The sequence below is a fragment of the Triturus cristatus genome, chromosome 1_2 (genome assembly GCF_964204655.1).
Source record: "Triturus cristatus chromosome 1_2, aTriCri1.1, whole genome shotgun sequence".
Lineage (NCBI taxonomy): Eukaryota > Metazoa > Chordata > Amphibia > Caudata > Salamandridae > Triturus > Triturus cristatus.
Genome location: NC_140580.1, coordinates 189,934,641 through 189,953,033, shown reverse-complemented (window position 1 = coordinate 189,953,033; position 18,393 = coordinate 189,934,641).

Sequence of the window (18,393 nt, the reverse complement as noted above, 5' to 3'; positions counted from 1 at the left end):
AGATGCTTTTTCAGTAAAACACCTCCATCCTGAAGTCAACCTTTGAAGGCAGGAGCTGGTTATTTATCTAATGAGACTTTCTCGCTTTAGAGGAAGCAGCAGCTAACAAAGTTATGGACCATTATTGATGTCTGATGAGACACTGTCGCAATCTCTGATAGAACTCTCAAGGTCCTTTTTTAACAACATCAAAACAGATGTTACCTGAGCATAGGTTGAGATGCATACAAAGCTTATTTGGGGGGGGCATAAAGCAATCTAGAAGAGCAGCAGAGTAGCTGTTTGCTAGATCGGATCAGGAAAAAGAAATGCTAGTATTAGAACAGGATGTAAGTCACCCGGAGTTGGAGCAACAGTTAGAGCAAGCTACAGTGGATTTTAAGTTGAAGTCGGAGGATAAAACCAGGAGATGGTAAACAAGTAAAATACATAATTTTCACTATGGGGGAAATGTAGGAAGCTATTCGTGTAGAACTGAAGGAATAGTAAACAATAAATAGGAGATCACTCAAGTCTTGCAAAATTACATTCAAGAAGTATATAGAGATGAGAGCAAACTAGAAGAAAATCATCTGAAAAGCTGGTTAGCAAATAGGGATTTACCATCATTAATAAGTGAGCGCTGAGGTCAATTAGCATAAACTCTCAAGGTCTATTGCAGAACTTAAAAACTGTGAGGGGTCAGGACCTTATGGCATACTAGGTGAATTATATATAAGGTTATGGAAGATGTAATTCCAGTGTTAAAATTGTTTTTTATTTCAATACTGCAAGAAAATGTGAAGATCCACTCACAAAGGTTTGAGGAAACCATATTGCTAGTACTCAAACCAAATAAGAATCTGAAAAAATGCAACTCTTATGGGCCCATCTTGCTGCTCAATGCAGATTAGGCATATATGCCAACCTGATTAACATCAATAGTATTGAAGTTAGACCATGAGAACCAGTAAGGATTTATAATAGCAAGGTTTATGCATGATTTGACTCACTTGCTGACTGGTACAGTTGGTATGGCAATATTGTATGAAACATCATTAGCAGTTATAACTCTGGATGGAGCAAGAGCTTTTGGCCAGGTAAACTGAGCTTTTCTCTGGGGATACTTAATTAAATTTGATATCCCCATTAATGTTGTTAGGATGATGCAAGCTCTTGTTACAGCACCTACTCCAAGAACTTGGTAAATGGGTCTATTTCTAACAAGATTCTAATAAGTGGAAGCTTGTGAAAAAGGATTCCCCTTGTCACTTCTGCTCTTTAATCTGTGTATGGAGACTTTCATTCAGAGATTAGAACAAGAGACAACTATTCCAAATTTCAAAAAACAGAAATGTGAAATTTAAGAAGCCCTCTATGCAGTTGATATTATTATTATATATACATCAGGTCCGAAAAGTGCAAAACACAGATTGAGGAGCTGACACAGGAATTTGGTTGGTTATCTGGGTTTCAAGTAAAGCAGATAAAGCAGAGGTTTTGAAACGTCCCATTACTTACTGGTAATCTTCATTACCCTCTCATCTCCGTCCTCCATGTCCCAGTCCTACCTTGTTAGGCGTTTCCGCCCCCTACAGAGCTTGCCGTGCTTGGGATTGTAGATCCTTTAAAGCTTTCTTCTATTCTATGGCTAGTACTATATTGTCTCACCCCTCCTGCCCATCCACCTGTTTTTTCTCTGTCCTTTCGGGTCAGACATTAGCCACATAAATTTCATATGCTTAATGTTGGGTTTCGTCTATGCTGGGTGTTTGACAAATGTTTTTTGCATATGTTTTCCTTACCATTGTCACTGGGCGCAATGGTCTGTCTTTCACTGCAGGCGGTGCGTACCCTATCTCTGGGCTGGGACTGAGACGCGGAGCTCAGGTCTGAGGACTGCACATGCTGGCAGGCCGCTGAGGAGCAGTGGGTGATATCTGAAGCCAGGATCGGGTGTCGGATGACTCGCGGTCCTGGGAGCCTGCACTATCTGTATTTGCTGGCAAGAATCTCACAGGAACAGGATTCGGTTGCTGGGCAATGGTATTTAAGCAGGAAAGAAGTCTGCTGCAGTGCTTTTATTTTTACTGCCGTTTACACTATGGGTAAGCGCATCAGTAAGGAGAATCATGTGGCGGTGCCTCCTGAGGATGAAGAGGAGGAAGTGCTCCAGATCTCTCGCTCTGCGCTACAGACTTTCATTAAGGACTCTGTGGATGTCGCTATGGGGAGTCATATGCCCCTAAATAACCTCACTTGGAGGGGGCTGAGGATGACATTGACTAGGAACCTAAGGGCAAGTACATTTAGGGCTGACAGTTGAAGTATCTCATGTCCCACATGAGGGATGTACTGGGATTAGATGAAAAACTCCAGCTAGAAGAGGGCTTTTACTCACAATATAATGCTGTGGAGAGTAAGGATTTGCCCTTTCATGACATTATCAAATATATCCAGTCTAAGTAATGGAAGGATCCCGATAGACAGTCAATTCCTCACTTTCTGAGTAAATGCTATGTGTTGCAGGACTTTGAGGAGTCGTTTCCCCAGACTCCTAAAGGGAATACCATATTGGCCACTATGGGGTACACTTCTAGTTTGACTTCAGAGGATTCCACATTGTGAGATGTGGTGGATAAGAAGATTGAGGCATCTCTGAAAAGATTCTATGCCGCTGCAAACCTTTTCATCCCGGCCAATACATATGCGGCCTGTGCCTCTCAAGCCTTGATTAATGATTTTCAGACTTTGTATGAGTTGATGCATTCTAATGAAGATTGCACCCCTGAGGTATCTCTTGAGGCATCCTTACAGACTAAGTTGAATGAAAAGACTTTTAATAACTCAAGAAATTTCCAAAATCCCATACTGAAATTTGGTTAAAATCTCTAGAGAAATTGAACTGCTATTAAAAAAAGTTGATGAACCTTCCCCTTACTATTTATGGAAGTGTCAACTTAGCTAAAACAGCCGTTCTTCCCAATATTAACTTTTTGTTAAACACTATACCACTACAGTATAATAAGTGGCAATTTGCTAAAATCCAGTGCAAACTGATGAGCTTAATCTGGGGCTCTAGGGGTATTAGGTTGCCTTGGAAAAAGATGAGAAGGAATTTAAAAGAGGGTGGCTTGACATTTCCAGATCTTTTATTTTACTGTAGGGGATTCCAATTTAAGAACTGATTAATGCTAATCAGTTATGCAGATAAAACTAGTAGAGGTGGGGTATTAATATTCATGGTAAAAGAAATGAACCAGGATAGTGTGTTTTTTATATAAATTTTAAGCACCTACATTTTGTAAGGAAGTGTGTCTTACAGATGAGCGCTAAAATTTAGTATAAGGTAGGAGGGGTACCTTATACTATAGTTGTAATTCTCCGATCTGGGATTCCTACAGAAAACAGTAAGATAGACACAAGCCAGAAGTTGAAACCCCATGCTAGTGATACCTGGTCTTAAAGTTAGCACTAAAAACTCTGGAAAAGTTGGTAAAGGATAGGACAGGGTTCATATCACGTTTAAACTATATGCAGCTGCAATCATGGTAAGCAACGTTTGGTCTGGGCAAGAATAATCCTATGGATATTGAAGAAGAGATATTTGACATCAAAAGTGGGAAAAAGAAAGTTGTGAGAAATTACAGAGCACTCTTTTTACCTTTGTACAGTGTATGAACCAAGTGTGATAGAGCCATGCATAATTTGGGAAGGATGCTTGGAAAAATGATGGAAAGAATCTATGAAGTACTACAAACAACATTCACAAGGAACTCATTTGAACATATTCATCTGTTAAATACAACATCAATGGTTGCTTTTGAGTCAATCTCGCACATGTAAGTCAAGAACAATAAAAAATGAAGATAAAGTAAGACCAAATCAATGATAATCACAATAAGCCCACACAAGACCTATTTTCTTTTTGAGATCTACCAAGCCTCAGCAGAGGTCCTTATTTAATATACACTATTTAAATCACATATAAAAACATTTTACATATACAAAATACCTTTCTTTCTTACATTCATAGTGCAAAGTGAGCCCCAGTGAAAAAACCATAACCTTTTATAATGTGACCAAACAAGAAAAAACAAGAGTGTAGAAGGTTATTGGAAAATTATAAGGACAGATTATATACAATTTGCAGTAATTCAGTCAAGGCTGTCTCTTATTTTGTTGTCGACGGCGTTTCGACCCACTTTTAAATACGGGGTCTCATCAGGACTGTTTTTCTGGGGACTAGAGAAAGAAAAAAGGGGGAATATAACTATATTATTGTCAAATTTTAATATAATGCTTGGAAAAAAGAAAAATAGGAACCTTGATGGCATAAAAAATTCTTGGCTTACCAGTGTAGAACATACAATCGTCCGTATCGGATCCAGTATGTGTAAAGATGTGGCGGATGAAAAATTACATCCAAACCTATGGACGGGGAATGTTATTTTTAGTGAAAGTTCAATCATGAAATTCTCAATAGAATCACCCAGGTGCAGTATATTTTGGCACACTTACTTGGGCTTCTATTCCTCCAAGAATAGGGATCAAGTCATACATCCAATATTTAAGGAGAATCGTAAGATATTCAGAGTCTCTAGGGTATTCTTAACTCCTATTTCAACACTTCTGTAATATATCGGAAACTTTAGTTATTATCCGTATCTCAAAAACAAGTGGTTCAAAATAGAAATACCACTCGGTTTACTTACATATTATAATTCCGAGAGAGAAGAACAAATCTTCTTCTTTCAGTGATGACGCTGCTGAATGCGAGTGCAGCGGCGCTCACCCACTGCAATTAATTAAAAATTCTCTAGGTTAGCGTTGGTTCCTTATTATATTCTAGAGGTATATTAGACATTATGGCCTCATGGCTTCAAAAATCCACTTACTTAGTAACCGCTAGTTCGGTACGTATTTAATCCGTGTAATGTCCGTGGCGGAATCAATCTTGCTCGCTCACAGACCCGGAAGTAACTAGCTTCTATATATACGAAGCTGGGAGAGAAAGACGGCAAGAATAGCGGCCATCTTTTAGTGGCGAAATATATTCCTCGTTAGCTATAAGAGTACAAAATATTATCTATTTATGAACAATTAGAATGGATCAAAAGGACCAAATCTCTTAAATAGGAGGAAAGATAGAAAGCCAAATATAGAGTTACTTTCTTAGTGGACTTTCGATTGAGATGTTCTGTATATAAGAAGCTGGGAGAGGAAGACGGCAAAAGTGGCGGCCATCTTTTAATGGTGAAAAATAAATAAACCTCGTTATCTATAAGGGTGCGTAATCTAATCTAATTATAAACAATTAGAATGGATCAGAAGGACTAGAGCTATTATATAGAAGGAAGAATAGAGAGCCAGCTATAGAGTCACTTTCTTTAGTGTAGTGGACTTTCGATTGAGATGTCTTTACATGAGAAACGATCGCAAGTATAGTGGACATCTTGGAAGAATAATACCAATCTCATTCATGAGGTGTAATAGCACCTATCTATATTCCCAAGGTCCTTCTTGTAAATATTATTACACATCTAAACCCTTTTAAATAACAGTTGTTAGCAAAAGATTCAATGTCAATTCATTAATACTGTGATCTTTAAACATTAATAACAGTATCATTGCTAGAATATAACAATTGATCACAAACTATCAATTCACGACACAACAGTACTATGATAGTCATGTCTGTGTGAACACGTTATTTACACACTTTGTATCACTGCAATCGCAATATACAATTCTTTTAAAATTGTGTTGTTACCAACTCAATCCCCGGTATATCGGAAATTCTAGAAAATCAAAACATTTTTTATATAACATGTAGTCATATATAATCCAGGTGTTATACAGTAGTCTACTTCATAACAGGGCCCTGTCAGATACATCAAGAAATAAATGCATAAGTTAGAAACAGAAACATTTTTTTCAATGTAAAAGTTAGAAACAGAAACATTTTTTTCAATGTAAACTTATAAATCTCCGCCACTCCTCAAGGCTATTTAAGCCATTCCTGATAGATCCACACTTATCTATCCATTTGCATTCTAGTGTTTGAAGGATAAGGGAGATATCACCTCCCCTGGGTGGCAGTTTTGCTTTTTCCACCACCTGCCAAAGTAAATCATTAGCTGTGTGGTCTTTTTCAATAAAATGATCTACCAGAGGGGCATTCTGTGTTGGCCGATTCGGGCCTTTACTGGTTGCATTGTCTGTCCTATGTAAATTAAATTACATGGACACCAGATACAGTAGAGGACATTGGATGTAGAGCAATTCGTCAGAACATACAATTTGACATTGATGTTACCGTGTGTGAAGAATTTAGTTTCTTTCGTGAAACTATAGGCCACGCAATTACCACATTTATAATGTCCTGTTGTAGCTGGTAATGACCATAATTCTTGTATGGTCCTGTTATTCTCATATATACTGGTGTCTGAGTGGACCAGGTGATCTCTGATGTTTTTACCTTTTCTAAAGGAAAACAAAGGCATTTCTTTGCAGGAATCCATGGTGTTTAAAGTGGACCAATGTTTTTTAATTATCTTCTGTATCTGTGTGCTCAATGGGCAAAAGGTGGTAACACATACAACTTTTTTTATCGGTTCTCTCACTGTTTTTTCTAATAAAACCTCCCGAGGGCTGAACCAGGCTCTCTTCATTGAGGTTTTTATCAGTCTTTTTGGGTAACCTCTTTCACGCAAACTAGAACTCAAAAGGTTTGCCTCTACAAAGAAATCTTGTTTTTCTGTGCAATTTCGTCTCAGCCTCAAGAATTGGCCATATGGTAGGCCATCTCTGAGGGACCTAGGATGGAAACTGTTATACTGTAACGAGGTGTTCCTATCTGTAGGTTTTCGATACAGTGTAACATTTAAGTGATCATCTCGACATCTTATTTTTAGGTCTAGGAAAGGTACCATTTCTTTATTTTTGTGATATGTGAAGGTAAGCGCAGATTGGCATGTATGCAGGTATGTTATGAATAGATCCAGATTTTCCTCCATGCCAACCCAAACAAAGAAAATATCATCTATATATCTCTTCCAACACTTGATATTTGTGTGGAAGGGATTGTTGCTATTATTGATATATTTCTCTTCTAGGTCTCCGACATAAAGATTTGCCAAATTTGGGGCAAAAATTGCGCCCATAGATGTACCTGAGCATTGCTGATAATAATCAAAATTAAACCTGAAATAATTTTTGGTCAAGGCGATGTTCAATAAATCAATGACAAATTCCGTAGGGACCTCTGCCGGTGCTGGTCTTTTATCCAAAATATGCAGGAAAGAATCTATGAGCACTCTTTATAAAGATGTGAAACCTGCGTCCCTGAAAAGGATCATCTCTTCAAACTCTACAGGCTATTTTTGACCCCGAAGTAGTTGAGTAAATGTCAGGGTGCATGCGATGTGTCATGTAGAAAATGTGGTATTCCATCTACAAATGTTTGTGAGTTGTGCAGCTTGAGATTCCTACTGCAGCAAAGTCTGTTTGATAGTAATAAAAATCTTTTAGAATACAATAGAAGTAAGCCCAACTCTTATTTGTTTTGGATTATATCGGCTGATATAAGGACTCTACTCAGTACAACTTTAATAAAAGCTTATTGTTTTACCTAATATTGCTTGCAAGGCATGAGAAAAGTGGAATGCCTTCAATAAACCGAGTTCACTTGATTGAGTGTGAGTACTGTTTCATACGTATAACAGAGACACATATGCCAAAAACCAAAAGAAACAAAAGCCGTGAGGGTGCTATGAGTACTTGGAAATTATTGAACAGAGTACAGTAGTATAGTCCAGTGAATACACCAGATATCTCTGAATGTTTACAATACCAAATTCACAGATAACTACATTGAGGAATGTAAAGGATGTACACACGATCAGGGCTGGTCCAGAGAGAGACGGAATGACACACATCAGAAGGTGATGAGGACTAAAAAACAAAGATCAAAAATAGGATATCATCTACACATTATATGTAACATAGGGAGATTTTGATGGAGAATATAAAATAAACAAATGCTGGTCTTGTATACAGTTGACATCCTGGCAAAAAACAGCTATATAAAAATAACATCAACAAACCAGCAAAGATGAGTATTCATTTATTGGCAAAGATGAACCTTCAACAGACAGAAAAGTAACTACATAAAAAATACCTAACTCAGAAAGCCTTGATTTGGGCAATCTAATGTAATGTAAGGTGGGTTTGTAGAGTGCTACTTGTCACCCGTGAGGACATCAAGGCGCTGAGTAGGTGAGACTAGCCATGTGGTGAGGCTTGGGCAGAAATAACCCTGGGCAGTGAACTCCACTCCGTTTGCTGAGTTTTCCGCACCCCGTGGAGCACATGGAGCTCCCAAAAACTCTGCGCGGTGGATTTTTTTTCATCGGTCATGCTCGTCAACGTAAAGTTGACAAACATGAGCGAGGAAAATCCACCTCGCAGAGAGATTTTCCTCACTTGCACTCACCAAGATCTAGTTTGTGAGTGCGTGCAAGAAAAATTAACTTCCTGACAAGATTTCTTAACTTAGCGGTGAGAGTTCTCAATGCGGGTGGTCGCGACCACTCACATTGAGAAACCTTCTGTTCGCATTCAGAAAGCTGCTGCTCCAGTAGAAAATCTATTTGAGCAGCAGAATGGAATCTGCGCCCTCTTGCGGTACACATGGTGCCATTTGTGATGATTTTACAGCATGGGACAAGCACCTGGCTCTCAAAATCACCGCGAACGGCATGACCCTAGCACACTCTGCTGCATAGCATGGCAGAGATTTTTGTCACTTATTCTGCGAACTCCTCCCAGGCTCAGCCTGAATACAGGCAATCTTGATGATCCCTCAAAAACACTAATTGAAAAGCCAGTTGTTCGGCTTCTGGTGGAATTCCAATAATGAGGGGGAGGCCCTGCTGTGCTGGGGATGGTCGTTCCAGGATTTGGCAGCTTGGTAGGAGAATGATCAACTCCCCATTCTGCTTCTGTGGATGTGGGTTGTGTGTGTAAGTGAGAGTGATACTGAGCAAAGTTGTCTTTTGGGATGGTGGAAGTGAAACCAGTAATTAAGGTATGCAGATCCCGTGTTGTATAGTGACTTAAATGCATGTGTAAGAAGTTTGAAGTGGCAGCACTTTTGGATGGGGAGCTCTCTGAAGAGTGCTGTGGTGTGGTATCGGTGCGGGAGGTCAAGAACAAGTCTTGCTGCAGTATTTTGGATGGTTTAAAGTTGTGAAGAAAATGGGTTGGGATGCTGGCATTGGTGTCCAGTTGGAGCCACTGGAAACATGCAGAGGTGATGTTGATGACCTGGGACTTTATGGTGAGTTTGGTGTCCATGATGAGGCCTTGGTTCCTTGTGTGGTTAGTTGGGGTTGGTGTGGGTCTGAGTTCAGCGGGCCACCAGGTGGAGTCCCAAGGTGAGCTCTTATTCCCGAAGATCAGCACTTCAGTTTTATTGGTTTTGAGTTTGTGGCAGTTTCTTTCATCCAATTGGACATGCTGGTCATACATTTTGAAGTTTCTATTGGTCGTGAGAGTGTTGTCTGAGAGAACAAAAAGGAGCTGGGTGTAGTCAGCAAAGAATCTGATGTCCTTGGGATCTGATAATGTTAGCCAGAGTAGTCTTGTATATGCTGAAAAGTGTGGGGCTGAGTAATGATTCCTATGGGACCTCGCAGTTGAGGTCATTGGATTTTGATATGAATCACATGAGCCTAACTCGTGTCCTTCCTTAGAGAAAGGAAGCTATTAATTTGACTGCTGGTCCTTGCATTCCAGCTGTGTGTTATCTGGCGATGAGTGTGTGGTGGGAGATGGTATCGAAAGTGGCAGAGAGTCAAAGAGGAGGAGGGCGGTGGCCTGTCCATGGTCAAGGATGGTGAATATGACTTCTGTGGAAGCAATTGGAGCAGCTTTGATGCTGTGATTGTTTCAGAATCCTGATTGTGAGCTATCCAGGAGTTTGTGGCATTCTAGGTGGTCAGAGAATTGTCAGTTGATAGGCTTCTCGATGACTTTGGCAGGAAAGGGGAGCAGTGTGATGGGTCTGTAATTGTACTTTGGGGACAGCTAAAGGTTTTTTGATGAAGAGGTGACCAGCTTGTTACCAGCTATATGGAAAGTTGACTGTCTTGAGAGAGGTGTTGATGATGGAAGTGAGTGCAGCGCTGATCGTGGTCCTTCCCAGGTTGTAGATATGGTGGGGGCAGGGGTCTGTGGAATGCTCCTGAGTGGACTGTCTTTATTATTGCTACAGTGTCCTCAATAGATCAAGGGTTCTATGCCGTCAGTCAGTAATCTTTGGTTGATGAGGTTAGCAGGCTGGGAAGGTAGATGGGGGTGGGGTTTTAATTTGCAGTAGATCTTGGTGATTACTTTTGTGGAATAAGTTGGAGAGGTTTTTGCAGAGTTCTTGTGTATGGCTGATTATGTTGGTTGCAGCTGTTGGGTTGGTGAATTTCTTCACTATGACGAAAAGTTACTTGAAGTTGTTGGAGCTAAATTGGATTCTCAGGGTCAGGGGCCTTTTTCTTGGTCTCTTTCACTTGATGGTCATAGTGTCTAAGTACAGCCTTGAAGGTGTAACTTGCAGTGGTTCCTCTGGTGATTCTCCATTTCCTTTCGAGTAGTTGGCAAACTCTCTTGGACTCTCTGAGGTCAGCGTTGTACCAGCCAGCTTGTTTGTTTAATCTTTTGGGTTTGGCATTCTTCAGCGGCACCGGTGTATATGTGTAGGTCTAGATCCATTTGTTGAAGTTGTTTGTGTTATTGATGTGGTCATTAGTGGGGTCTGGGTAGTGTAGTTGGAGGGTGTTGAGCCATTCTGTTTCTGTAACTTTTTTCCACCAGCAGCTGGGTTGTTGCTAGATTACCCAGGGATGGTTGGTGGTTCCCTTATGTGGAAGTGTACGATGGAGGAGTCTGTTCTTGTAAGTGTAGTTGTTTGGCTCACTTTAACCTTGTCACTGGAGAAGATGGGGTCTAGGTTGTGTCTGGTGATGTGGTTAGTGCCTTGCATGAGCTGTGTGAGGCCAATGTTCTGTAGACTTTCGAGCAGGTCCGTGGAGTTGGAGTCTGTCTGAAGCTTGCAGTGCATGTGTTCCATATAAGTGGTTTCTGGTTCATTGAAAGAGGTACACTTGATGATTTCTCTGTGGATGATGGCAAGTCTGCCGCCTGGTTTATGGATGTTGCAAACAGCAGGGTTAACTCTGGCGATGTCTGGCGCCAATGTGGGGTTGAGCCAGGTTTTGGTGCGGAAGAGCAGGTCTGGTGCGTTGGAGTTGATGAGGTTGATGAGATCCCAAATCTCGGTGGAGTGCTTCCTGAGTGAGTGTGGGTTGAGGCACATGCCTGTCAGGGAGTGTTGTTGTGCGGGGTGGGTGTGTGGTGCTGTTTGAGTGCAGTTCCTGAGCTCTTACTTCATGAGGGGTGCTTGTCTGTGTGGGCAGGTAGGAGGGAGTGTGTGAGAAGTGGCAATGCAAGTAGGCAACGGGGCCCACCATGGACTGAGGTGCGGTTGGGCAGCAGAGTTTATGTGAGCATCCAGGGTTGAGCAAGTGGAATTTGTTGGCAGTATAGCTAAAGGAGGTGTTTGGAACAAGGTTCCTGGTTGCTGGGATCAGTCCAGGCACAGACAGGCTTGCCTTTGGCCCATCAGCAATGCAGTCATGCTGTAGCCTCCATTAATTAGGGGGTGGGCAGACTCAGCAAGAGCTGGAATGTCTGACAGGAAGAGCAGGAAAGTCTGGTGGCAACAGCAAGGTGGAAAAACACAATCGGTAGAGCAAGTCGGGGGTCAAAAACTGAAAGAGAACAAGATGCAAAGCAGAGCAGTGAGAGGAGGAACAAGGGTGCAAAAAGAAGCAGTTAAATAGAGACAGGGGGCAAATAGAACAGACAGCACAAATATAGAAAGAGCAGTTACCAAATTAGGGGCAGAACGAGCAGCTTGCAGGAAAAACAGAGGATGACAGACGCTAAAACGAGTCAGAAGGGCAAGGCGAGGTCGCAGTGTGTCCTAACATTCCTTAAAAGTCATCACACTTGCAAAGAGAGAATTAATATATTATATTGCATGTTTGTATCACTTTTGTTGTTTCATCAACTAAGCTTATTTGCTAAACTAGACCAACCATGCACTGGTCACAGACAGCATGCTGTCATTTACTCATTTGTAATCGATGGACCTTCTCCTTATAATACATTCGGTGCCTTTAAAGGCATTATAGCTTTCAGACTCCTCAGATTGATTTTTTCACATTTTGGAGCGAACAAACCACTTAAAGCCAACAAAACATGGGTCATAAATATACTGTGAAAAACAAGACAAATCAAGCTTCTATGAGAAACACTGAGACATATTGTACCACCTTGAAATATCTGACAAAGATAAAGAACTATGGAAAATGTATAAAAGGGATCTATGGGAAGCTAGAGATTTTATGATGCAAAAAGGTGGACTAATAAACTAAGATAGGGCCCATAGTAAAGACTCAAGATAATTCAGGGGGCTTATTACAAACATGGATGGACACTCAAGACACGTAAAATCACTCCAATCCAGGCCAATGATTTGATTTCACTTACTCTTTCCGTATAATCTTATGTTGATGCTCATACTTAAGATCCAATAAAGACAGCTTATTTATCTTTGCCTCTTAAAGAACACTGTTTATCCAAGCTCATCAAGGAAGCTTGGCCTCTGGAGGCAACAGAACCTACTGAAGTGCCGATAAATATTTTTAAATCAGATTAATCTTTTTAGGCTCAGTCAGTTGTGAAGCTTTTTATGGATCTTTACAAATAACTGAGGGACTCAGAAATTCACATAATTTTCTTTCGCATAATTATGTGAACATATTTGAAACAAATTATTCTTAGTTACGCAAAATGCAAATCTGTCATTTAATTATATATTTTAGTGTGAAATGTATACTTGCCTCGCATTTTGACGCGGGTATGCCTTTGAACAAAAGCACCTCAAACAGCAGCCACTGACTTTCTGTTGTTCATCTGAAAATGGTGCAATTAACAGTGAACATTTATCATGAATTACAGACAATTGCAATATTCACAGCAAATTGTTACTGTGAATGGCACATCATTCCGTGAAGAGCCATCATTTTAGCTAATATGCATAAAAAGGGTTACACAAAATTCCCGAAATTGCACAAGTTACACAAGCATAAATTTAATTCTGCCCACGCCAACAAATAACCAAAATTCCCCACTCCTGCCATTCTTAAAAAAGGGAACAGTAATGCTCCGCAAATCTATAGGTTCATTGCTCCACTGAAAAACGAAGCAAAATTATATGCAAACATGATTTGTGATGTATTGGAAGACTGGGTTGAAGGAACAAATGCTCTACCATTTTACCAGGTAGGCTTTCGGGGATACAGGTTTCATTCCTATTTTCTGGATTATACAGCTGACACCGATAAAGTCAATTATTCCAATCTCTGGAAAAAGCTATGGGGCATATTATCAAGACAGGCAATAAAATTATCGCCGCTTTAGCGGCAGAAATCTGCCGCTAAAACGGCGATAATGAGCTTGATAATATGCTCTATGGAATTCCAATTGAAGCTCAGGTTAGATGCCCTTCACATCTAACATGGGCTTCAATTGGAATTCCATAGAGCATATTATCATGCCCTTTATCGCCGTTTTAGCAGCAGTTTTCTGCCGCTAAAGCGGCGATAATTTTATCGCCTGTCTTGATAATATGCCCCCATGTGTTTACGGGGTTTCCTCAACCCTCCTCAGAGCCACCTAACTACTCCTTTGCGACACCTGGATACGTAATAAGGTGGATGAAGACTCATGCTTGATGCCTAGGATTTGGACCAACCAAGACTGAAGCAGGTATGTGTGATGGAAAACTGCCGCTAAAACGTTGATAAAGGGCTTGATAATATGCTTTATGGAATTCCAATTGAAGCCCATGTTAGATGTGAAGGACATCTAACCTGAGCTTCAATTGGAATTCCATAGAGCATATTATCAAGTCCATTATCGCCGTTTTAGCGGCAGTTTTCTGCCGCTAAAGCGGCGATAATTTTATCGCCTGTCTTGATAATATGCCCCTATATTTCAATTTGTACACCACTGATATGGGAATAACAGTACAAGGGGTTTGACATTTTGTCCCAAATCTGGGTGCCCAGCACATTCCCTGCTTCCGTACGCTGAAAATGCTGCAATCCTAACACAAAACCAATAGACCTACAAAGACCCTTGAAGAAAGTAGACCCCTACACCCAAACAGTTGACTACTAGTTAATGCAACCAAAGCCAAAATTCTCACATATTGTCGATCTAAGTGTAATTTCAACAGGTCAAAGGGTGGTTCTAAAATAGACCCTGCCACCATTTATAATTGTTTGGGGGTGTGTCATGAGAATCACTCTGAAATTAAAACGCAGAATAAATCAAGAAAAATTAAATGGACTTATTGTTACTCAAATCTACAGAAGCAAAATGCTGAATTAAGTTTAGCAATAATAAAACCAACAGTCCTGCCAGTATTCCTATATAAGGCACTTTGTTTCCGTGACCGGACGAGTTTTACATTTGACAAACTTTAGTCCAAATGCCTTAAACATATATTTTATCTACTTAATTCTTGTCCATAAGTTTAGCAATAATAAAACCAACAGTCCTGCCAGTATTCCTATATACGGCACGCTGGGCCATATTATCAAGGACGGCGTTAAAATTATTGCCGCTTTAGCGGCAGGAAACTGCCACTAAAGCGACGATAATGGGCTTGATAATATGCCCTTGTGAATTCTCATAGAAGCCCAGGTTCACACCAGAACCTGGGCTTCTATGGGAATTCACAAGGGCATATTATCAAGCCCATTATCGTCGCTTTAGCGGCAGTTTCCTGCCACTAAAGCGGCGATAATTTTGACGCCGTCCTTGATAATATGGCCCTTTGTTTCCGTGACCGGAAGAGTTTTACATTTGACAAACTTTAGTCCAAATGCCTCAAACATATATTTTATCTACTGAGGGGCATATTATCAAGGACGGCGTTAAAAATTATCACCGGTTTAGCAATACTAAAACCAACAGTCCTGCCACTATTCCTATATAAGGCACGCTGGGCCATATTATCAAGGACGGCGTTAAAATTATCGCTGCTTTAGCAGCAGGAAACTGCAGCTAAAGCAGCGATAATGGGCTTGATAATATTCCCTTGTGAATTCTCATAGAAGCCCAGGTTCACACCAGAACATGGGCTCCTATGGGAATTCACAAGGCCATATTATCAAGCCCATTATCGCCGCTTTAGCAGCAGTTTCCTGCTGCTAAAGCGGTGATAATTTTAACGCCGTTTTTGATAATATGCCCCGTAGTGTTTATGGTTTTTGATTAGATAATAGACACGTTCCCTTTCAACATAAGTTAAATTGAAATCGATCGATGGGTTTGTCTGGCTTTTATGATATGTGATGACGGGGCATGTTTTTATTTTATGCTATTGTAATAATTTTAATTAATTTATAATAAATTAATGATTTGCTTGTTTTAGATTAGCAAGCCATCAAACCATCTATGACATCATGGCAGAGACAAGAGCAGAAGTATGGGAAGGGAATTTGGCTGCACAGGAGCAAAAACCAAGGACAGAAAATGTAGCAAATGGGCAATACATAAATGGAAAAAAAGGAATGAAGGCATTGCGACGAATCAATCTTTGGTCAATGCCTCCAGTATAAATGACTCAATTAGGAACTCACATCACAGGAAAAGACTAAGCAGCATCTTGAATCCCAGGCAGGGGTCTCAGGCCATACCACTATCTTGAAAGGGGCCCTTCATAAGGCTTCATCACTCCTCTTACATATGATGGCATCGTCTAGGCACAAGAAGAAGGACCATAAGTATGTCATTTTACAGTTACTTCACTGCAAGGCTCCGTGCTCCAACTGCTGCATGTTCCCGCTGATGGTCCAAGCATGCGACTGCATATGTGGAAATATCAACTGGATCAGAGCCGCGAGGATGATAGGTCAAGTGTCGAGTCCAGAGATTACCTGTCTCTCTATGTAGTAAGGACATCAGCACTTACTTCCTATGTAAATTCCCAGCATTGATGTTACAATCTCCTCTTGTTCTTTGAACCTATATCATTGTATTGTATATAATCTTATATATCGCAAACTGTCACCCTGCGGGTATCCTGGTGCTGTGACTTAAACAGATGACATGATGTCCCTAACTATACATATATTACTGCAAAATTGACTTTGCCTGTAAAAACCAAGGGGCATATCAGCAACGAGGCGATATAAAATTATCGCCGCTTTTGCATCAGTTTTCGGGCGAAAAGCGGTGATAATTTTATCGCCTAATCAGCAAGGTCAAGCTATCTCGTGAAACCTTGCATTAGGGCCTGAATTCTGAACGCCCAGCTTTGCATCTCTAATGAGATGCAAAGTGGGCGTTCCTGACCTGACATGACGGGAGAAATGTCGCTAAGCGACATTTCTTCTATCATCAAGCCCCACGCTATGAAGCATAGCGGCAAGAAAAGTAGCGATAACCCCTGTTATCGCTACTTTCCTTACACCTGCTTCAGGACTGACTTAGCCATGATATCCTAAGGAAGGTGGATATCATGGCTAAGTGTGTGAGGCCCTATCATCAAGCTAACGCCAAACTTCGTGGGATTATCGCTGGGTTTCCAGCGATAATCTCACGTTTGGCAGTTAGCGCTAGGATTTTTATCGCTTTTGAGATAAGCGTTGCAAATAGCACGCTATCTCAGCGATAAAAATCCACCTTAACCGGTGATAATTATCCTAGCGCTAAGTGCGCTTAGCGATAATTATCTCCGGTTGTTGCTGATATGCCCCCAAGTTATGAAAAGTACAAGGATTTCTCTGCCTATGCTCATACCTTGCATGCTTTTTTTTATCTTCGAATTTTTCTGTTATGAGTGCCTTTTTTCCGATGATTTGTGTGTGTGGGTTTGTTCGTGAGTGTTTTTCTAGTTGTTGCCTATTGGCAAGCTTATTACTTCACTGCTTTGCGTTTTGTTTTTAAAGATGTCCACATTGGCAGCTGACTGTGGCTTCCCAAAGGCCTCCAGGTCATATTGCCAGCACCAGGTACACGAATAAATACATAGGTGTTAATCTCCTTTGCTTCTGAAAGTACCCCTAATATTCAGACGAAGAAACATGCAACTTCAGCATCCTCTTCCCATGTATGCAAGGCTGATGACAGGTGACCCTCTCCAAGTGTAAGGAAAGAATTACACCAGCAAATGTCGCTTTCTAAATGTTCCCTATCAGTAACCCTCAAGCTATGTAATCCAAATGTAGACTTCATTATGTTAAAATGTCATTAACCTGTAGCTCCGAGCTATGTAGTGTAATTGTAAAGCTTCAGGTGACCTTCACGACCAGATGTGGACTATAAAGCATCCTCAAATTAAATACATTAAATACATGAATATATTCCTTTTGCTTGTGCTCCGGCTTGGCGTTTGGCTTCTGTTGATGAGAATACCAATTGTTATGTACATCACTTGTTTGTCTGGGGCGGAGGATGTGCACATTCTTCCGTTTCTTTCCTCATTTCCTTTTGAGCGAGTGTTGCTAATTTCCTATCAATAACTAATTTTATGTCCTGCTTGTCCAGGGTACTACACCGTTATTGCTCGTTTTACGCTCGCCTTTATACCTGCACTTCTAATACTATTTAGACATTTTATTTATTGAATTGAATGTAATGCTACTGTGCAGTAAATGCTTTGCTTTCAGGCTTGCTCCCCTAGAGCCCTCGTTATTGACATGCAAGGTTGCTAACGTTCTCTTTAAAGTTCCTAATGTATGGTAAAATTGTGGACAAAGTAGACAGGCAGAAAACCTGTAAAAGGAATATCTTGTGCAAGAAAATCGAACATGAAGTACTTTTTTAAGTTTAAAATAGTAAGTTTATTAGACTAAATAAGATACAATCAATAATATTCAGGAATACATAGGAACAATACATTAGAAGAGCGAAATACGAATGCATAAGGGGGAAGGGGAGGAAAAGAGGAGCGGATGCATATGATTTATGCGAACTATTATCTGATGGTATACATATGAGAAATATAGTGATATACAAAGAAAGGTGCATTATAAGGCAGTAATACTGTCAAGAGGGGTTTGTCAAGCAGGTTGAAGAACTTGTCATGCACAGTATGTTGGGGCGAATTATGATTTTGCAGATTTGTCAAGGAAATGTGTGACTGGGGTCCAAAGGTCTTTACTTTTTAGGTCAACCTGAGCCAGCACGCATACACTGCTCTGGCGATCTGCTGTAGAGGAGTAGGGAATAGAAGCCCCGCTAACTCTCCGCCCATATTTGCCATTAGGTTTTGTC